Source organism: Megascapheus bottae, chromosome 37 (assembly GCF_031878675.1).
Source record: "Megascapheus bottae isolate mThoBot1 chromosome 37, mThoBot2.hap1, whole genome shotgun sequence".
Classification (NCBI taxonomy): Eukaryota; Metazoa; Chordata; class Mammalia; order Rodentia; family Geomyidae; genus Megascapheus; species Megascapheus bottae.
Window position 1 is genome coordinate 1,251,931 of NC_143545.1, and position 21,557 is coordinate 1,273,487.

General features: G+C 60.1%; 1 protein-coding gene across 2 annotated transcripts in view; it reads left to right on the plus strand.

The window, feature by feature from the left end:
• Tspan9 (tetraspanin 9) overlaps positions 1–21,557 on the plus strand; it is a 61,341-nt gene continuing 39,784 nt past the window's right edge. Inside the window, exon 1 of one of the 2 annotated variants that reach the window (XM_090325343.1) lies at positions 1–21. The gene's annotated coding sequence lies outside the window, so the exon portion shown is untranslated. Of the gene's footprint in view, positions 22–21,029; positions 21,094–21,557 lie in introns of those variants that run through there. The other variant, XM_090325344.1, reaches the window with a different exon arrangement.

The window sequence follows — 21,557 nt, forward strand, 5'->3', positions numbered from 1 at the left end:
CCGCACCTTCCGGCGGACGCGGTGAGTGAGCGCGGCCGGGCGGGGCGGGGCGGGGCCCGGGGCGCGGGTGGGGGGCTCGGGGCGCCGGGGGGCCGAGCTCCGGGAGGCGGTGAGGCGGGCGGCCGGCCGGGGGCCGCGGGGGCCTCTGAGGCGGGGCCCGGGGAGGGCGCGCCCGGCCTCGGGGGCCCGGCTGGACGCGGCCTGCGCGCCCCGCGCCGCCCCCGGCCCGCGGGGCTCGGGGTGAGCGGGGCCCGGGCGCCGCCCAGCGCGCGCTCCGCCCGCCCGGCCCTCCAAACTTCTGAGGAGCTGTTGTTTGGGGAACCCGGGGTGGGGGCCGACCGGCTGCCCCCTCTCCTGAGCCCGGAGCCCGGGGGGCGTCTGCCCTGGGTGCTGTGCCCACCTCCTCCCCTGTGCCCGGAGGCCCCAGGGGGCGTCTGCCCTGGGGTGCTGTGCACACCCCCTCCCCTGTGCCCGGAGGCCCTGGGGGGCGTCTGCACTGGAGGTTCTACAAGTTGTCCTCTCCTCCCCATCCCATCCCCTCCAAACTGGGGTAGAGAAGCAGCACCCCAGACCTCTCCCCTCCTTGGGTTCAGGGACCCCAGGGCTGTTCTGACCATCCCCCCTTTCCTGGGGTGACAGATCCCAGTGAAAGCCTCTTCCAGGAAGCCTTCCAGGGCTGGGGACAAACCTGAAACCCACGTTCTGACCTCCTCCCAGCCCCCCCCCACAATCTCCACCCATAATAGCTTTAGAGAAGGTTCTAAGGGTGTTGGTTCGTTCACAGACCTTCCGTCCCAGGCTGTCCGTGTGTCCTGAGGAACGGAAGGGAGGAGAGCGTGATGGATCATTTCAAACAATGGACAGGGCAAATCATTTATATTTAGCTGAGGAATGCAGTCCGAGAGGCCCCAGTCACCCCAGCTTCCTACCCTGGAAGGGCCTGGTCAGTCCAGCTGGGCCCTGGGCTGGGGTGAGAAGGAAGAGGAGGGGGAGGAGGTAGATAAAACACGAGGTGCATCTGGGTCTGGTCACTCCTTAAAGAACAGCTGAGACTCTTGCAGAAGTGAGTGTGGGTTTCCCTCCTCCCCTCCTTTTTCTGTGCCAGTCCTGGAGCTTGAATTTAGGGCCTGGGTACGATCCGGAGCTTTTATACTCAAGGCTTGAACTCTACCATTTGAGTCACCGCTCCACTTCGGCTTTTTGGGGGTAGTAACTGGAGATCAGAGTCTCACAGGGCTTTCCTGCCCAGGCTGGCTTTGAACCACAGCCCTCAGCGAGGGAGCCACCAGCACCTGGGTTAAATTGGTTTCGAGTCTCCGGTAGGCTCTTGAAATCCCTGAAGAGCAATTTGGTGTTATTAAAGGTGATTATTATTTATAATTGATAGCCAGTATGTACCACTCTCAAGCTGAATGTAATTTTATTTCACTCACACATACTCTCGAGAACCGTGTTGCTTTTCATTGTTTTCTTAGAGGCTAGCAAAATGTGACTCAGAATGCATCTCCTCTTCTTTCGACAGTACCAGGGATTGAATCCAGGACCTCGTGCTTGCAAGGCAGGTGCTTTACCATGTAATCCACGTGTCTTTTTTTTTTTTTTTTTGCTTTGGTTATGAGACCCAAGTGAGGGTCTCATGCTTTTTGTTTGTTTTCTTATTTTTGATCTGGATCAGCCTGAACTATACTCGCCTTCCTTCCTTGTAGCTGGTATGACAGCCATGTACGTCCTGTCTAGTTTTTGTTGAGATGGCAGGGGTCTCTATAACCTTTAGCCCTAGCTGGCCTCCAGCCTTGAGCCTCCCAGCCTCTGCCTCTTGAGTAGCTTGGATTACAAGTGGAAGTCACCATCCTTGGCCAATAAATATGGTTATAGCCACAAAACTCATTCAGAAAGAAGCAAAAGTGGACTCCACAGCTTCAGGGCCCTCCTTCCAGGGCTCCCCTGGGCCTGTCCTAGCTGTGACCTGCCCAGTCCCGGCTGAGTTAACCCTTCCTGCTCTCTGTGTTTGGAAGGCTGCTGGATTTCAGCGTTTGCTAGGGCTTCTTCTGGTTTCACATTAATTCACAAGAGTGTATGTTTTACTTTTAGGTTTCCAGTTGTGGTTAGCAAAAATAGCAAAGCACCGTGTACCATTTGTTTTAAACTTTTTTTTTTTTTAATTCATTTCCGTGTGCTGGTCCTAGGGCTTGAATTCAGGGCCTGGGCGCTATCCTGAGCTTTTCATACTCAAGGCTGGCACTCTGCCACTTGAACCACAGCTCCACTTCCAGCTTGGTTTTGGTGATTCATTCTAGATCAGGGTCTCATGGACTTTTTCCTACCCTAGCTGGCTTTGAACTTCCATCCTCAGGTCTCACCCTCTCCTGAGTGACTAGGATTATAGATGTGAGCCACCGGTGCCTGGCTATGATTTACCATCTTAACTCTCTCTTCAGTGCCTGGGGCAGTGGCATTAATGGATTCATATTATGGAACTAGAACTTGTCCTCCTGGAAAATGGAAACCATCTCCATTAAACCCAGGCCCTGCCAGCCTCCATTCTGCATTCTGTGTGGTGTGTTTATTAAGCTCCTACTGTGTGTTTGGCTTGGTTTGGGGGGTACCAGGGGGTTATACACATGTATGCCCACATCTGTGGATTCACATGTCCCTGATGGCTCACTTTTAAGTTCCCTGAGGACATGAGAGGCCCCTGCCGTACCCCAACTGTCCCCTCTGCCATCCATCTCTGTGTGAGAGGCACAGACCTGGTCCAGTGAGGACCCCTCAGAGTCTCCGGGGACCTTTGCCCTTTCAGGCTCCAGCTTGTGCTCTGCCTCCACTCCCCCAGCCCCCAGTTCCACATATCTCTGCACTTCCGGCCAGTGGTCACTTTGGATGGTCGTCTTGCTGCCCAGAGCAGACATCACTAATTGGCTGCAGCTGTGTTCAGAGCAGGCCTCACTAATCGATTGCAGCTCTCCTTCCTGCTGAGCCCCGACTTACCAGCAGCTGAAGGGAGCCAGCACCACCGTGCCGAGACCCGTGTGCCTTTTCTGGCCTAGGCAGGTTGTTGGATGAGCTGGTTCTTGGTGGGAGGCAGCTGCCTTGTGGAGAGCAGCCGAGCTGGGCAGGAATTCCCCATCCCATGTCAGCCTTTAACTGGTGACTCTGAAGCTAGAAGGTCTTAGAACTGAGCGTCGGGGGTCAGGAGACAGTTCCTTCCCTGTTGGTTACTTCTGGGGCTGGGGCCTGAGTGGACAGGCCTAGACACCTTCCTGCCCGTCCTTCTTCCAGGTGTGGTCAGGCATGGTGGGTGGAGCCTGGCCGTTGGCTGGGATGGCATTATATCCCTCCACAGCCAGCCAGAGGTCGAGATGGGGTCTCACATCTGTCTCTTTGCTGGGACTGGCCTTGAACCTAGGTCCTCTGGCTCTCCACCACCCAGGTAGCCGGTACTACAGGCCTGGGCCACAGCACCTGACTGGCACTGCTTGATTGTCCTCTGCTGGTACCCAAGGCTCTTTGTGGGTCACCCCGGAGGTGTGGGGGCCCTGGGACCTGGTAACCCTTTGCTTCCCAATCTCCTACCAAGAGGCCGGGAGCCAGGCAGGCCCTGGCCAGCCTCGTGTTCAGCCTGTGCCACTGGTGTAGAATAGAGAGTGGGAGCTGCTGGCAGCTGGTGAGTGGATGAGGCCATCCTGGGAGCTGGGCCTTCTTTGATTGGTGAGTCTGTGTGAGTGTGCCCACAAACGTTCCCACACCAGTCCTGGGACTTCAGCACAGGAACCTGGTGTAGTCCTGAACTGTTTTACTCAGCCCTCTGTCGCTGTGAGTCCCATTTGTGACTGTTTAGTCATTTTTTTGGAGATAATTGTCTCCTAGATTGACCTGTCCTGGCTGGCTTTGAACTGGGATCCTCAGATCTCAGGAAACGATTGAGTAGTTAGGACAGGTGCAAGCTGGCTTTGTTTAGGTTTTCGTTGGTGTGTATTTTGTCCTGTGGCTTCCTCCTTGCCCATGCCGAACCCACGGTGCCGCTGCAGAAGGCAGGCAAGGGGCCTGTCTGGCTGGCTCAGGGGCTGTGTCACCCACAGATTCTATCCAAGTCACCCCAGGACTTACTTAGTGGCCTAGAAAGCCTCACGTGGGTTGTCAGTCTTCCCGGTCACCTGAGTCAGCTCAGTTTTACCCCTTTTGGGAACGTCCATGGGGAATTTATTGTCCGGATGTCCTTGAACTCCCCATTTTCCTGCAGCCTGGGCCCTCTCTAGGGCAATGTGGGATTGAGATGCAAACTAGGGGCTCCACCTCAGTGGTGGGGACCCCCAGGGAGCCTGCCCACTGCTGGGAAGAGAGCTCCCATTTTTAAGCCCTCCTCCCTCTCCCGGCCCCCTGGTGTCTGCTTTCACTGGGAATTTGGAGTGGTGCCTGTGCTTCGCTCTGCTGCCCGGCCTGGAACTGGACGGCTGCCCACTGCAGGTCTGGGGCACAGACCAGAGACGGAAGCACCCCAGGACAAAAGAATGGCCGTCCGGTGTGTCACAGCCTCGTGGGGCCTGGCCCGGGGCTCAGCCAGGCTGAGCTTGGTGGGGTTGGCGTCCTTGGGGTGACAGATGCCCCCTTCCCCCGACCTGGAACCTCCTCCAGCCAGGCGGCTCTGCTCTGGCATCAGTGTGGAGCCTGGGAGACAAGGGGAAGGGCAATGGGGCCCGCAGGAGCTCAGCCTGTCTGATGCGGGGGGGGGGGTCCCTCAGGGCTGCATCACGTCATTCTAGGAATGATGACCACTCTGGGGACCCCTCCTACCCCCACTCACTGCCTGCGGCCTCGTGGGTTCTCATGGGGAGCTGGTGTTAGGCTCTGCAGGTGATGGCGCCCGCTCGTGCCCTAGCAGGCCCTAGTGGGCGTGTGGTGGCGCCCAGGCTGGCATCTGTCCCGGGAGACTCATGTGGGGTGTACACCTGAGCACCCCCCCCCGCTCGCCCCCATGCCCCGGGAAGGTGTGCAGTCCGATGGCAAGATGGACCCCAGCTCCTACATGAGTCACTAGGGGTGCCCTGAGGCTAAGCTTGGATGGGGGGGGAGGTAGGCCTGCCTGGAGGATGATGGAGGGGCCTGGCGGGGGGGAGGGTGGGGAGGCTTGCCAGGAAGGGGAGCAGGGCCGTGTGTAGTAGGGACTGGGGTCTCGGGGCACAGACACCCCGGAACTCTGTCCACCGCTGTCCCCTTCTCTCCCCCTGGAGCAAGGTCGCTACCCAGGCTTGGACCTCGTGTGGCTCGAGGGCTGTTGGGGTGGCCTGGGTGGTACCCCGGGACCAGCCCCACAGAGACCCTCATCCAGGTTCCCCCTGTGGGGTCACCCTGCCCCCCGAAGGTAGCCATCTCTGAACAAGTGAGTCCTCGCGTGCAGCGGTGGACGTGTCCACGTGTCCCCCCCCCATGACCTCTGAGTGCATGGAGAACCTGGGAAGTGTCGCTGGTGGCCGGGGTGGGCAGGGGTGACACAGTGGCTTAGGGGACTGAGGGCCTTGCCTGGGAGGAGAGCTCTCCCAGCTCTGCGCTCCTGCGCTCTCACCAGACCTCCCTGCAGGGACGGGAGCGCAGGCGGGTTGTGCAAAGTCCAGCTTTTCGTGCCATGTTTCCTCTTGGCACTGCCATGGCGTCCCTAGGAAAAAGAGGTGTTCTGTGGAAAGACTCAGTGTGGGAGCACTGTGCATCTCAGCACAGCCTGCGGGCCTGGCCGCACCACCTCCTCCTCCCCCTCCTCCTCCCCCTCCTCCTCCCCCTTCTCTCCTTCCTCCTCTCCTTCCTTTCCCTCCTCTTCCCCTCCTCCCCCTCCCATTCCTTCCTCCTCCCCTCCTCCTTTCTCCCCTTCCTCCTCCCCCTTCCCTCCTTCCTCCTCCCCCCCTTAGCTGTGGAGGCCGCTGTCATGGGTTGGGTCCCCTGGGTAGTCGGGGTGGTGGCAGTGTAGCTGTGTGAGCAGCTCTCCGGAGCTCTCTGCCCAGTGCCAGCCACTCACGTCCCAGGCCAGGCAGGACCCCGCAGAGGAGCGGATGGAAGTCCCACCCCCCCAGCCCATGCTCCATGTTGAGCTGCCCCTGTGTTAGGTCACTCATTTGTGGGGTGGTCAGAGCCCCAGTGCTGCAGGTCCTGCTGTCTCAGGAAGGCACAGAGCCTGTGGGGGAGAGGAGGCCATTGTTGCCCCCCCACCTCACCTGTGGCACCCAGCAATCTGGCTCCTAGCCGTGTCCCCCACCCGGGCAGCTCGCGGGGAGCCTCAGGGGCGCAGGTGGAATTATTTAGGGTGCAGTGGGCCCGAGCCAGCTCTCTGGAAGTTGAGAATTGACCAGAATGGAAAGCCAATAAAAAAATCAAGGCTCCAGGAAGAGCTTGGGAATTGACTCATTCTCAACCCCTGGGCAGAGGTACCCCCCCACAGGGCCGGGAGGGGCGTGGACAGGCCAGGTCGGGGCCTTCATGGCTTCCCTGGGCCAGGGCCAGTCTAAGGAGCAGATGTGGAGTCTGGAGGAATGCTCTCCCCCCACTACGCCAGAGAAGCCAGGGGTGACTGTCCAGTCCACTGTCCACCCTTCAGGCTGCCTGGTGGCCCCTGGCCTTCACTTTCTGGTGCCATCTTGGGCTGAGTATGAGCAAAGGGCAGCCTGGACTCAGGTCACCCGGAGCCTGAGGGGATCTCACTCTGTGGTCCCCTAAGCCTGCATCACGCCAGCTGGACAGGCTCGACCTGCCTTGGGTTGGCACCCTTGTCCACTCTTCCCACCCCCCCCCCTGCACACACTGTCCACCCCCCAGCCAGTTCACAGCCTTGCCCCGGGGAGCAGGCCGGGTGCAGAGTGAGACGCTGAGGTCCTGAGGTCACAGTCGAGTGAGTGAGGCCCCGGCAGGCAGCCAGGCCGAGGGCAGCTGGCCAGGAGGGGCAGTGTGTGTGTGTGTGTGTGCACGTGTGTGCGTGTGTTCCTTTCTGTACACAGTAGTTGTCTCAAGTGAAGGGGGCTCTGGGGGCCAGATGGCAGGCAGGCGAGCACAGCTCTGCCCCCAGAGTTACCATGGTGGTGCCAGGCCAATCGCTTGCATTCTTCCCCAGGCACTTGGGCGCTCCCCCACCCCCAGTCTGGAGGGCAGGGTCCTGGTGGTCAGCTGAGGGAGGTTGGGGTTTCCTGCCCTTGGCCTTGGCCTGTCCGTTTGTTTCCTGCGGATAGGACAATGCCTGCGTGACTCAGCTCCACGGCAGCGGGGCCAGTGGCAGATCTGTCGAGGGTGAACCAGGAGCAGGGGCCGTGCCCTGCCCAGCTCGCCAGCTCTCTGTGGCTGGGCCTGAGGTCCAGGCTCCGGCCCTCGGCGGTGGCAGAGGCAGCTGTGTGCGTGCGTAATCTCCTCTAGTGCTGCAGGATTAGCTGATTTTTTGGTGGGTTTGTTACCGTGGCTTATTATCCTCCTCTCACCCGAGGCGGGCGTTGCTGGAGTGCTTTCCAGGCTCCTGTCATGGTTACTTCATTCCAGGCCATTCATTAGCTCATTAATCCTGTGGGCCTCTCCCGGGGGAGGTGCCCTGTCCCCCCCCGTCCCCCCCGATCCTCCCTCGGAGGGGCCAGGGTGAGCCCCCGCCAGACGTCTGCTCTCCCCACTCCGCAGACTGCTCCTGCCTCCAGCGCCTTTTCGAGCTCACTCTTCTCTCTTAATCGGATGTAAAATTTCCACCAAAGGACAGTTTTGTTTTTTGTTTTTTAAACATGAATGTATTTTTTTGGCTATGTTTCTCAAGTCCTGTGACAAGAGACGTATGTTAGATTTTCTCCCTTGGAATGAAAACCTTCATCCCAGCCCCTTCCTACCCCAGGGACCCCCAATTTCCTTCCCCTCCGGCACCCCACCCCATAGTTCAGGTGGTTTCTGTCAGACAGAAGACGTTTCTGCTCGGCCCTGGATGGCCTCCGGACGCTGGGTTGGAGGGGGGCCAGGTGGCCTGGGGCTGGGAGCCTCCTGGCTGCACAACTTTAGGTTGTACTGGGGCTCTCCTTTGCGCCTGTGTTGTGGGACACTGGTCCTGTTGGACATGGAGAGTCCGCGGCCCGCCCTCCGCCCCTAAGCTTTTTCTACTCAAGGCTGGTGCTCTACCACTTGAGCCACAGCTCCACGTCCAGCTTTTTGCTGGTCCGATGGAGATGAGAGTCTCTTGGACTCCTGCCTGGGCTGGCTTTGAACCTTGGTCCTCAGATTCCCAGTCTCCTAAGGATTACCAGCATGAGCTGGGGTGGTTCACGCCTGTGATCCCAGCTTGCTCAGGAGGCTGAGAGCTGAGGGTGGAGGTTCAAAGCCAGGCCTGGCAGAAAAGTTCAACCAGCAAGAAGACAGAAGTGGAGCAGGGGCTCAAATGGTAGAGGGCCAGCCTTGTGTGGAAAAGCTAAAGGACAGCTCCCAGGACTGGCGTGCACACATGTAAAACACGCACGCACCAACCCGGAGGGAAATCGAGGCTGGAGTCCTGAGAGCCAGGGTCATGGAAAGAAAAGAGAAACAGGCTGGAGACGTCACAGCCAGTCAGGTGGGGTGCAGGCCCTCCTGGCTCTGCCCTGCCCGTTGGCCACTGTGGGAGAGGCCGTGGCTGTGAGCAGGGCCACTGGCCATGCAACCCCGTCCCCGAACCCCCTGGCAGCTACCTCTACTCTCTGCACATCCCTGGAGGACAGGCCTGGCTGGGAAGGGGCTTGTGTTTCTGAGAGACTCCAGGGCCACCAGCACGTTGCCTGCTCTTCTCCACGTCGGCCACTAGATGGCAGTGGGAACGTGTCACTTGCCCTTGTCTGTGGTTCCTTCTGGGGGACCCCCTGGGCTTCAGGTGTGCCCCTGGCCGCTTGGGGAGTTCAGGTCCCACACCCGGCAGGCCCCAGCTCTCCGGAGCTTCCCCAGGGTGGGAGTCGACCCTGCGGGGCTGAGCACGGCCCGATCCTCTTCACAGAGCTGGATCCCCGAGGCGCAGCGCTTGTCCCTGGCTGGTTCTAGTTCACAAGAGACAGGAACGGGGAGACCCAGTGTCTCTGAGGACCCCCGGCCTGCACACACACAAGGCGCCCAGGCCTCAGAGGACTGTGGCCTGATAAAGAGGGATGGAGGGAAGAAGGGGTCAACCTGTTGTCCCCTCATCCTCCGGGCACCCCACCCATGTGTCCCCCAAATCAAACACTGGGTGTCCTGGTGGTTCCGAGTTCCAGTGGGTCCTGCCCAGAACTGCTGACCCCTGGGTGGGCCTGGCCTAGTCAGGAGGTGGGGCCCCCATTGCTGCTTCTCACAGGAGCCATGTGGGCCCTGAGCTTTACCTCACCCCCTCGCCGTCCTGTCACCATCGGGAGGCTTCTCCTTGGCAACCTGACCCCCTCTGTCCTCCTCGGTCCCGGCTCCAGCATCTGGCTCCAGCTGTACCTCCTGGTGTGATCAGGCAGGGAGCTTGCTGGGCGGGGGTGTGGGGGGGTGGGGGCTCCCCTCCTCTCCCCTCCAGCTTCTCTCCCCTCAGCTTCTGGCCGTGAGGGCTGGAGAGGGAGGGATGGCTTTATTATTATTATTATTGTTATTGTTATTATTTACTTTGTTTTCAAGGGAAATCATTTCACTTTCTGTCACATGGATTTCGGATTACATCGTGGGTTCTTCAGGGGCTCCGTTTCCTTCCCGCCCCCTTCCCCAGCCCTCGGCCCCTCCAAGGTGCAGCCCCGAGCTGTGGGGGTGGGGGTGGGGGTGGGGGTGGGGTCCAGGGGGCCCTCAGAGCTCGGAGCTGGGGTCTGGTATCTGGTGCTGGCTGTGCTGCTCAAGAGGGGGTGACCCCCGCCCCTTCTTTGGGCGTCCTTCCCCTCAGGACCCGGCAGCGGGTGGTTCGTGGGGTCCCCTGTGGCTGGAGCTGGGGGTGTCACCTGCTAGGGTGACAGGCTCCTTGTTGCTGAGGGCTGGTCACCAGGGTGGGGAGTCCTCCCCCGTGGGGCCTCCCCTCCCCCAAGCCTCTGCCTGGGTCCCGGATTGGGGGGGCGGCCTAGACCCTGCTGCCGCCTGTGCTGTCCGCACACAGAGCCAGGCCCACATCTGGCAGGAGGCCTCCGCTTTCCCAGATGTAAATCTCAGCGCTGCCATCCCGCTCAGGTTTCAGCGTCGCCAGCCAGTGCCTTTCTGTTCTGGGGAGGGGGGGAGGTCTGGGGGCTCCACGTTGGGTCCCCTGCCTTTGTCTGCCTGCTCAGGGCTTGTGAGGGCCCTGCACAGGTGGCTGCAGCAGCCAGCTCTCACTGTCCCTCTCTCTTCTGTCCACACCTTCCCCCCCCTCCCCCTCCCCTCCCCCCCCTCCATCTTGGAAGTCGTTCTTTTTCTTCTGTGGTCTGGTGGCACAGGGCTCCAGGCAGGTGTGTAGTGAGTGCGTCTCGTGGGAAGTTGTGCGGTGTGATGTGGGAAATGTTTTTTATCCCCCTCTGATTTTAAATTATCCTTGTAAATGGGATGGACAGAGGGGTGACGGTTCCACCCGTCAGGTCATGAGGGTATCTCCTTCTTTTTCGACAGTGTCCCCTCCCTTTTTCCTCCCATCCCCACCCTCAAGCTGTGGAGGTCATTTTCCATGTTGTGTCCCCGGCTGTGTCTGTCCCTCCCTGAGGGCCTCCTGCTCTGGTCTCCCGTGTGTGGACGCCGATGGTCCTGTAGCATTCGTCCTGTCCAGCTTCCTCGTGGGAGAGGAAACACGCTCCTGCCGTTGGTCTCTCGGAGCTTGGCTTACCACAGGCCAGCCAGGAAGGGCTGCCCAGGGACCCCGGTGCACTCAGAACTGTCCCCAAGAGGAAAGGGAGGCGACACTGAGAAGATCGTGTGCCAGGGCCTGGGCGCTGTCCCTGAGCCTCTTTGTGCTCAGGGCTGGCGCTTCACCACTTGATCCACAGCGCCTGCGTGGTTCATTGGAGATGAGAGGCTCCTGGACGATCTAGCTGGCTCTGACCCCCAATCCTCAGACCTCCATCCCACGCTGCCCTGTGCCCCAGAATCCCCTGCGAGTAGCCAGGCACCCCTTCCTCTGCTGTGCCAGGCATTGGGTGGGTTCAGGCTGGCCCCTGGGGGCCACCCCTCCCTGCTGCTGCCTCCCTCCCTTCCTGGGGGTCGGCGGCGGGGCTGTGGGGCAGCAGGTGACACTAGTGGAGGGCCGTGATTATTTATGTGACAGGGCCAGCTGCCCGTGGGAAAGAATGTAACGTAGTAATCCCTCCGTGAGAATCGGGTCCCAGGCTCGGCTTACACGGGGCAGGGCCCGGTCCCCCCCACACCCTGCCCTCGCCTCTGCCGGCTTGGGAAACGTGAGCCTGGGCACACATGCGTGTTCACACATGGGGGTGCCATGCGCCTCACATACTTTTCTTTTGGGTCAGTCCTGGGGTTTGAACTCAGGGCCTGGGCGCTGTCCCCGAGCTTCCATTTGCTCAAGGCTTGGCGCTCTACCACTGACCCTGGGCCTCGCTTCCATGCCGCCTGCCTGGGGGTCCCCATGGAGGGACCATCGGCCTCTGTGTCCCCCCCCTGTGCCCGTCCGCCGTGCTGGCTGTGAGGTCCGTGGCGTGTCCAGCCACTCGTCAGGCTGTGGCCACGTGGAGCTGGCCCTCGGAGGTGGCTGCTGCATGGTGTGCTGTGAGTCCCACGTCCTCCATCTCTGAGCCGTCTCCTCCCCCCTCACTAATTATCTTCATTGTTACCCACTCCAGAAACTAATTGCCAACAAAGGAGATGTGGCAAGCGCGCTGCTCCTCTGCCTGCTTCCCCCTCCCTCCCTCCCCCCCCTCCCTCCCTCCCTCCCCCCCCTCCCTCCCTCCCTCCCCCCCACGCATCCACACACCCCGCCCCCATGCATGCACTTGCATACCCACATGAGCACACTCCATGCACGCCCTCCACACACTCACACACCCCACGCTCATTGCCTCACACGCACAGCGCTCTGGCCCCCTGACGGCTGGCACAGCCATGGCTCCCCACCGGATTCCACTGGAACCGCCCGGGCCAGACCCCCTCGTGGCAGCTGGTCCTTGTTGTGTCAGCGTGCTCACTCCACTGTCCCACCAGGTGCCCGCCCTTTCAGGGTGCGCTTTTCCCCTCCATTCCAGGGGTCCGGGAGAGGAGCTAGCCCTGGGCGCTGTGCCCACGGGCAGGCCCTGCCAGCGCCATCCTGTCCTCTCCCCTCCATGCTCTGTCCAGATGGCTGGTGGGGGGAGGGGGAAGGCCAGCCTCAGCCAAGATGACGGATGGCCGCCTGGGGTTCGGGGAAGAAAGGGTCCAGGCCACTGGAGCTGCAAGGCTGGGACATCGGAAATGAAAGGCCGGTGCCTGAGCCTGTCCCCGTCCTGTGCCATGCTTCATGCTTCATTACCACGCATGGCAGGGGGGGCTCTTGGCAGGCTGAGGGCACAGATGGACTGCCCACTCCAGCCTGGTCCTGTGAACGAGCCACCGGGCGCCCAGGTCTTGGCTGTGACCTTGGGCCCCCACAGGCACAGGCATGGAAACCTTCTCCCCACGCCCAGGCCCTGCGTCTGTGCCCCTCCCGGCAAACCCACCCCGCCTGGCCTCAGTCTTACCATCTGTGAAAGGGGAGGCGATTGTGAGGTGCCCTTGGTGGGGTTGGGCGGGCCCTGGGATGGCGGGGGAGGGGGAGGGGGATCCCAGAGCCCTCCCCTCAGGGAGCCCTGGTCAGGGAGACCCCATGGAGAGGGCATATGTGGCCTGAGCTCCCCTGAGATTCGGGCTCCTATGCGGGTGATCTTGGGGTTCAGGCTGGAGGCAGGGGGCCCCGGCCTGTGTCGGTTCTGCTGGGCAGCCAGGCAGGGCCAGGGAGTTGCTGGGCTGCAGAGGTCAGTGCTTCGAGTCCTGGACAGGGTGCTGACCTTGAGTCAGGAAAGGCCAGGAGGCAGCCAAGAAATGACAAGCATCTGGAACATTCCAGAAATGGAGCCTGCGTGACAGCTGCCGCTGCCCCGTCCTGCAGGCAGGCCTGGGGGACTCTCCCAGGGGAGAGCCACGTTGGTGGCCCACAGGGGCTGGCTCCAGGGCTCCTCTCTGTCCCCTCTCCCCACAGGGCACCTGGCAGCCCCACCCCCATCGGGGCTTTCTGCTCTCTCCTGTCCGGGTGGACCCTGACACAGAGCCCAGCGGCTGTCAGACTCGGTGGCCAGCACACCCAAGACCTAATGTTATTTGGTCAGTTGTGGGACTTGAACTCAGGGCCTGGACACCGTCCCTGAGCTCTTTCTCTCAAGGCTGGTGCTCTAGCACTGTGAACGACAGCACCACTTGTGGTTTTCTGGTGGCTCACTAGAGGTACGTGTAAACGACAGCACCACTTGTGGTTTTCTGGTGGCTCACTCGAGGTACGTGTCTCATGGGCTTTTCTGCCCTGGGCTGGCTTTGAACTGCGATCCTCAGATCTCAGCCTCCTGAGTAGCTGGCTGGGATGAGAGGTGCGAGCCGCCAGGCTGGCTACAGCCGAATTTTTATATGTTCTTTCGGCTGTCAAACTGGAGGGCACGATGTTGGCTGGGTTGTGGAGAGTGGGGCTCTGGTCCGCCCGGGGGTGGTGGGCCTGGATCCCGGGGTCCTACCACCTGGGGATTCCCCATGTGTGAACCCCAGAGACACCCATGTGCCTTCAGGAAGCAGATGGACCGAGGTCCAGGTCAGAGCAGGACCTGGAGGAGAAGTGTGTGGCTGAGGCCAGAGGCAGGACTTCCTCCTTCTCCATCGCAGCCCGGAGTCTCTACCCCCCCATACAGCTGTTGTGTCCCCCAGCCCTCCCCCCAGCTGCAGCTGTCCTGGCTCCATCAATCTCCCCGAGGTTGGGAGGAAGGGGTGATGGGAGGAGGAGAGAGGCCCCCTGCCTCTGGTTAGGGGGGAAGGGGAGCGCAAGGGTGATTCAGCCGCTCTCTGAATGGTTGATTCCCTCCCCTGTGCCGGGCGCTTGGCCTGGCTTAGCCCCACTGTCTGTCATCATTTCTATGAATGAATCCATGAAATCCCTCACCGATTCCAGCCCGGGACGAGGGCAGGCCAGCAGGAAGAGGCTGCGCCTCCACTCCTTCTGGCCTGCTGGTTTGATGTTGGAGGGCCTTGGGTGTGATCTACAGTAGGGCAGGTTTTGTCCTGGCTCTGGGTAGCGCGTCTGAAAGTCCAGGCTCCTTGCTGGTACTCTAAGGAGCTTGAGCTCCCGGACGGGATGGAACCGAAGTCCTTCGCTGGCGTGGCCCACAGATCAGGCTATGCACAGCCACCTGTCCATCCATCCATCCATCCGTCCGTCCGTCCGTCTGTCCGTCCATCCATCCATCTGTCCATCCGTCCAGCAGCTTCCTGGGTCTGAAGTTGGGCGCTTTCTCCATTGTCCTTTCTTCCGAGCGCTGTCTCGCCCGGTGCAGGACTGAGCCTGGCCGAGAGTCACAGACATGAGTGGTCCAGACGTGGCTTTGCGCTGCACACATCTGGAAAGCTTTTGAATAATTCAGATTCTTGGGCCCCCATCCCGGATCCTCTGGATCTGAATTTCAGGGAATGGGCGCAGGAATCTGTGTTTTCTGGGTTTGGAAGGGGCGGAGGGGAGGGGTGCCCGGGCTTGGAGTCCTGTCCCTGGCGAGCAGACTTCCTTGAACACTTCCTTCCAAACATGCTTCTCTCTGAGGAAGACGTCATTCATTTACTGGACTATCCATCCTTCATTCAGCCTGCCGCTGACAGTGTCTGAGGGTGCAGGCGCAGCTGCAGCCAGGCCTGAGGTAGACGCCAGCTGGGTGTGGGGGGGGACACGGAAGACAGAGACAGAAAGTGGGGTGCTGGGCAGCTGAATATTATAGGGGCTCCCGGCCCTGAGAAGACCCTGGCTAAGGCCACCTCACAAGCTAGGGGCTTGGTTGATGATTGTTTCTCTTGGTGCCGGTACTGGGGCTTGAACTCGGGACCTGGATGCTGCTTCTGTGCTCAACCAGTTGAGCCACAGCTCCGCTTTTGGCTTTTGGTTGGTTGGTTGGAGATGAGAATCTCCTGGGCTTTCCTTCCTCCGGCTGCCCTGTCACCTCCGTCCTCAGGTCTCAGTCTAGAGGAGCTGGGGTGACAGGCGTGAGTCCCCTGCATCTGGATAGCATTTTTGCTAGTTGTTTTGGTTTGTTTTCCTGAGGGGCGGGGGAAGGCTTATTTTGGGGTGCCTGGTGTGAGTCTGGCCTTGAGCCCCGTGGTGAGGCCTCGCGACGGCAGGTGGTTTTGTTCACAGTCTCGGGTCTCGTGTGTGCAGCGTGGGGGCTCAGCCACGCCGTGAGAGAGGACCTGATGTGTTCGGGGCTCTCAGCCCTTCCTAGCTGGGGGCCCCCTTTTGCCGTGCCAAGACTTGGGCTCTGCGGGAGCCTTTCACTCAATACTCCCTGCACAGCACGCCTGCCTCCTCAGAAAGCCTCTGGGCCCGGGCCCTGTCAGTCCGTCCTTCCTTCCGCTCACACGAAACCCCGTCCACATTTTTTCCCAGTGAAGTTCTTCCTCCCCAGCGCAGGCCGCTCTCCAGCCCGTCCAGCCCGGGACACAGTTGGCGTGTCTTTGCAGGCCAGCTGCGAGCATGCACGAGTGCCTTGGCCGCCGGTCCCTGGGGTTTGTGGCGGGCTCTCCCACACCCGCAGAACGCGTGTGCGTGTACATGCACCAACGCACAAAGACACACGGCAGAGGTGTGCACGCTCACACAGGTGTGAATCTATACTCACGTGGCTTGCACAAGCGTGGAGGCATCCAGCTAAGTGTGCGTTCATACAGACACCCGTGTAGATAGAGGCTTCTGTGTGTGTGTGTGTGTGTGTGTGTGTGTGTGTGTGTGTGTACAGCCGTGCACATTGACACAGGCACCTCATGTACGGACATCTGTTTGGGGGTGTCAGGACAGCACCGTGCCCCCTTGGGTAAGTTGCTCCGTCAGCCCGGGGCTGTCTTCCTATAATAACACCCCAAGAAAGGGGCTCTGGGGTCGCCCCTGTTACAGAGCTGTAGAGGATCTGGCACTGGGAGGGTGGTGAGGGGATTGCTGGGCTCCTGCCATAGTGGGGAGCCAGTGGGGGGCAGGTGGGCCTGCCTCCAAGCCCCCACATCTGCTGCTGGGGGCGAGGGAGGGCTGCCACTTGGTTCCTGCACTGCCTGTTTTAAGATGGTGATGCTGAGTGTGTGTGCGTGCGTGTGCGTGCGTGCTCATATGTGCTCATGCATACCTAGCAGTAGTGGGGCTTGAACCCGGGACCGTGCCCTCTTGATCGGCTCTTTTGGCTCAACGCTGGTGCTCTGCCACTTGAGCCACAGGGGGCCACACAAGGGCCCCCCCGCCTCCTCTAGGACAGCCCTTGACCTCTGTGGTGGACGCCATCCGGAAGTCAGGTGCCGGCCGGCAGTCCCGGATTTAGCTGGGCTCCGGGCCCGGTGCAGGTCTGCCCGTATACGCTGCCCTTGGCCGTTGGGGGTCACAGGCTGAGAATGCCAGGTGCCTGTGGGAGGGGGTTAGAGATCCCCCCGGAATCACTCCTGCAGTTCACGTCCTGCCCCAGCCTCCATTCTTCCTCTTCCTCTCCCCCTCCTCTCCCCCCTCCTCCTCCTCTTCCTCCTCCCTTCCCCTTTCTTCCCCCTCCCTCCTCCCTCCTCCCTCCTCTTCCCCCTCTCCTCCCCTGCCTTCTCCCCCTCCACCTTCTGTTTTACCCCCAGCAACCTTGGAAACAGAATCGCAAATATTTGGCCAAGCCAAGAGGAGCCTGTGCTTAAGCCCAAATGGGAAACACGATTCTCTTTGTTTTCAGTAAACACGCAGACAAGTTGGGGTGCTGTCAGCATCCGTGTCCCCTCTCCCCTGGCTCCGAGCAGCAGCATGCAGGACCCTCTCCCTCGAGTGGGCAGCCCAGCCTGGGCACGCGAGAGGCGAGGCCCACTGGACGGTGGGAGACAAAGGGCCAGGCCTTGCCCTGCAGCCTGGCCTCTCCTCCTCTCTTCCAGTGAGCATGGCGCAGGGAGGAATGTGTGTTTAAAAAGCTGGAGTAGCCGGGCGGGGTGGCTCACGCCTGTCATCCCAGCTACTCAGGGAGGCTGAGATCTGAGGCTCCCGGTTCAAAGCCAGCCCAATTAACCAGAACACCGGAAGTAGGGCTGTGGCTCCAGGAGTAGGATGGTAGCCTTGAGCGGAAGAGCTCAGGGGCAGCACCCCAGGCCATGAGTTCAAGCCCCACAACTGACAAAAAACAGCTGGAGTGACTGGTGGCCTTTTAACCTCTGACCCCCCAGTTTCAATTTGGAAAAAGTCTGGAACGTAGCTACCATGACTCTGGGCACGTGGTGGACGCTGGGTAATTTACATCAGGGCACACAAGAACCCAAGACCCCAGAGACCCCGAGGTCCCCTTCGGCCCTGTCCCTTCCCACGCTGGAGCTCTGGGGTGCCTTCAGGCCCATGGTCCCCCACCTGCATGATTCTGGGGTGCAGGCGGACCTGCTTTGTGCTGGCCGCCCCTCCCCCCACCTCAGAGAAATAGAAAAATGGAAGCCGGGGCTGTCAGCCCAGAGCAGGAGAGGCGGGGTGGGGGGTGGGGGGTGTTCTTCCTAATTAAGACAAGCTGGAGTGAACCCACCCCGGAAACAGGGCTCCCCGCACCCCTGCCTCCTGTCCACTGCTGTGGGGGTTGGGGGGCTTCTCCCTCCTTGAGCCTCCGATCCAGGCTGAGCTTCTAAGGGGCTTGGCTTGCAGGGCCTGGCTTGGTTGAGCCTGCCCAGCTGGGCTCAACCCATGGGGCCTGCAAGGCACCTGCCCCTGTGCCTCGGGTCAAAAGACGCCTCCCCCGCCCCCTTTGCTCAAAGAACAGGTCCTGGTGCTGCTGGCTGCAGTGCCAGCTCTGCCCGCTCCCGGCCACCTGGGGCTCTTCCAGAGCCGCCTCTGAGCCGCGCTGTCTGCCCTCCTGTCCCCCGTTCACGCTTTAATCGCACGTGATCTAAGTTCTCTGGCATTTTTAAGTGTAAAGTTTCTGACTTTCCCCATCTGATCCTGGCTCCGCACTGAGGGCAGCGGGGGGGGGGGGGGTGGTGGGATGAGTGTAGACGTAGGGGAGACTGGTCGGCAAAACCCCCCTGGCCTGGGCCCCCCAGTCCCCACCTGTCAGAAGGGGTGCTGTTAGTGGCATACGAATCACCCCTCCCCCCCCTTTGACTCCAACTCAGAGCCTTGTGCTCTCACCATAGATTTATGGCTCTACCACTTGAGCCAGGCTTCCAGCCTGACATTTTGCTGTTATATAGGAGATGGAGTCTAGAGGGACTTCATTCTGTCAAGCTGGCTTTGAACTTGGATCTTGTGATCTGCATGATCTTACTACATAGTCCAGGTTTGGCCTTGTGATTTTTCTGCCTCCATCGCTGTCTCCTGAGTTCAGGGATTACGAGTGCGTGCTGCTTGCTATGCGTGGCGTGTGTGCGTGCATGCATTTGCCAGTCCCAGGGTTTGAATTCAGGGCCTGAGCGCCGTCCCTGGACTTTCTCAAGGTTAGTGCTCTACCACTTGAGCCACAGCGCCACTTTCCAGTTTATTCTATGTATGTGGCACTGAGGAATTGAACCTGGGTCTTCGTGCATGCTAGGCAAGCACTCCACCACTAGGCCACACTCCAGGTCTTTGTGATGTGGTTTTCCTGTGTAGCCCAGACGGGTTTTAAACTTGAGATCCTCTTGGAAGTGGCTGTTACTAGAGGCTGAGGTTACAAGTGTACCCCACTAACCTGACTGGGAGGCGACCCACGGCCGAAAAGAAGGAGCAGCAGCAGTTGGTTGCCGTGCCAGGATGGAGCTGTCTGTGATAGGGAGTTTGAATTCAGGCTTCTGGCTTTCTCCTTCCCAAGTCAGGCCCTCGGCCTTTTGGGATTTAGTTATCTTGGGGGACCACAGTAACTGGCCACCACATCCCTCTGATTGATTGAGATGAGGTCTTGATACCTTGTTTCGCTTCATTTGTGGCCTGCTCTGGCTTTGAACTTCCATCTGTCTGAACTCTGTCTCCTGAGTGGCTGGGATCACGGGCCTGGTTGGCGGGCGTTTGACATACTCGTGTCCAACATTGAGTGGCAGCCCATCTGACCTAGACGCCGTGTTTGCTGGACTTTGTTCCTAGTTCTGTCCGGTCTCCACCCCCGATCCTGTTTCTTCTCTTCCTCACTTGATAGCTTCGCTGGGCTCCTGCTCTGCCCCTGCTGTGAGCCTGCAGTGGAGGAATGTAGCCTGGAGATGTCCGGAGTGGGGTGCATGCAGTGTGGCGTGCTGGTGGCTTGGGGAGCAGTGGCGTCCAGAGTTCTCAGGTTCCACCATCCCCTCGTAGGGAGGCCGGATGGAGCTGCAGGATTAGGGACCCCCCTCCCCGCCCCACCCGGGTCAGCGGGCTCCCAGAACTCAGGAAATACTTGTGTGCGGTGATCGTTTTTGGTGCAGGGACAGCTGGCAGGGCTGGAGGGGGGTGTGGGGCCCCCTTGAGGCCTGGACTCCGGTGGGGCCTCGCCCCTCCTCTCTGTCCTCCACCGATGGGCACTAAGCCTGTAGAGGCCTCGTATATGGAGACTACACCTAGTGGAACAGACTTTCCCCAGCCAAGTTCCTGGCCGCTCTGCCTTGTGCTGTCGGGTCACAGAGGGTGGGGAGTGGGGGAGGGGAGGGCCCAGGCTTTGTGTGTGCCAGTCCTCGAACTTGAACTCAGGGCCTAGATTCTGTCCCTGAGCTCTTTTGCTGAAGGCTGGCATTCTGCCACTTGTACCACACCTCCACTGCCAGATTCTTTTTGTTTTGTTTTGTTTTTTGCTGGTTCATTGGATGTAAGAGTCACAGACTTTTCTGCCTGGGCTGGCTTTGAACCATGATCCTCAGATCTCAGCCTCCTGAGTTGCTGGGAGGGAGGACAGGCGGAAGACACCGGCGCCCTGAATTGAGCAGAGGTTTTCTTTATGAGGACATCCAGAATTCCCATCTCTGGGTGGGTTGGCGGTCACTGCCATTGGTGGGGTCTGACTTCAGGGGCGTCTAAGTGACCTGTGTCAATTGTGACCCTCAAGGAGTCCCTCCCCCCCCCCCAGGCTCCAGGAATCAGCTCGAGGGGGGCTCCAGGTCTCTGAAGCATCCAGCCATCTTCGCCTGGGCAGGCCTTGGCGTTCAATCCAATTCCAGCCATCTCAGCCGCAGCCTGAAGCATAATGTGCTTTTTTTTTAAAATTATGATTTCCATTAAACTTCAATGTAGGAGACATTGAGATTTTAATTTGTCACGTGCTCGGGCCTTGAAAGCGGCCACACTGTCTTTTTCACACACACACACCACACACACACACACACACACACACACACACACGCTTCCCATTTTGCAGCTCCCACTAATTTGGGAAGGATTTCTTATTACTGATTAATGAGGTTTGACTAAGAATAGGATCAAAAGCCTAGCCCCGTCCATTCCTCAGAGATCGTCTCATCGCCTCTCTTGAGTGATGGGAAGCACGTGCTGTGGACGGGCAAGCGGGGTTTGGGTAGGGCTCCGTCTGTCCCTTTGTCTGGGAGAGGGCTGGGGTGGGGGGGTGGACGGCAGGGAAGGACCGTGTACGTACTCCTTCCCACTGGGCTTGGCCCCCCCATGTGGCCTAACTTCCTCCCGGTAGGCCACACCCCTCCACATGGCAGAGGGAGCTACAGGTTAGGGGTCAGAGGTGCCCAGGGGTTTCTGGGGGCATTTTGGGGGTACCGGGGAGGATCCAGGGTATCAGGGGGTATCTGCTGAGGTCTTGAACAAGGCCTCTCCCTAGTTTTCCTCCCCCATGTGGGGGGATTAGCTCCCAGCCCTGTGCACCAGCGCAGATGGCAAGTAAAAAGGGCGCATCACCCCTCACCCCGACCCCGAAGCCGCCTCGTCCCGTCCATCTCATTCCTGGAGCTGCCAAGGAATGTTCCAGAGCTCCTGACCCACTCAGGCCCTCCTCCCCAGGTCTCAGTGTTTCCCACGGAGACGGGCGTTGCAACGTTTTCCATTTCCGGCCAGCTGGACGTGGAAAGACAGACTGACAGGTGTGTCCAGGTTGCAATCTCCATATAGCGCATTCTTAGGGGGCAAGGAGGGGTGTGGGGGGATCCTCTTCAGACTCCAGACACATCGTTTACCAAGGAACGTTCCCAGCTCCTTCCCTCCAGACCCTCATGTGGAAATGGCGGTGCTGGCAAGGACGTGGAGTTGGGTGGATCTCTGGGTGTGGGCTGTGGGGACCCCTCAGCTCAGCACTCATGTCAGGGCAGGTGGCTCCGTCCCCTCCTGGCCTTGGGGCTCCTTGCTAGACCATTGATCAGCATTTCACGGTACCAGGAGCGGGGTCTGGGCGCCCCCTCGGGGAACGCTGGCATCTGAGTGGCGCTCTCAGTCACCTCCAGACGCCACGGCCTCCGCCGGTGGGAAGGCGGGCGACGGAGCCGTGAGCTGTGTCCTCTAGGGGATAAGGAGGAGAAAAGGCCCTAGTGATTCCGCTCACACGCACTTT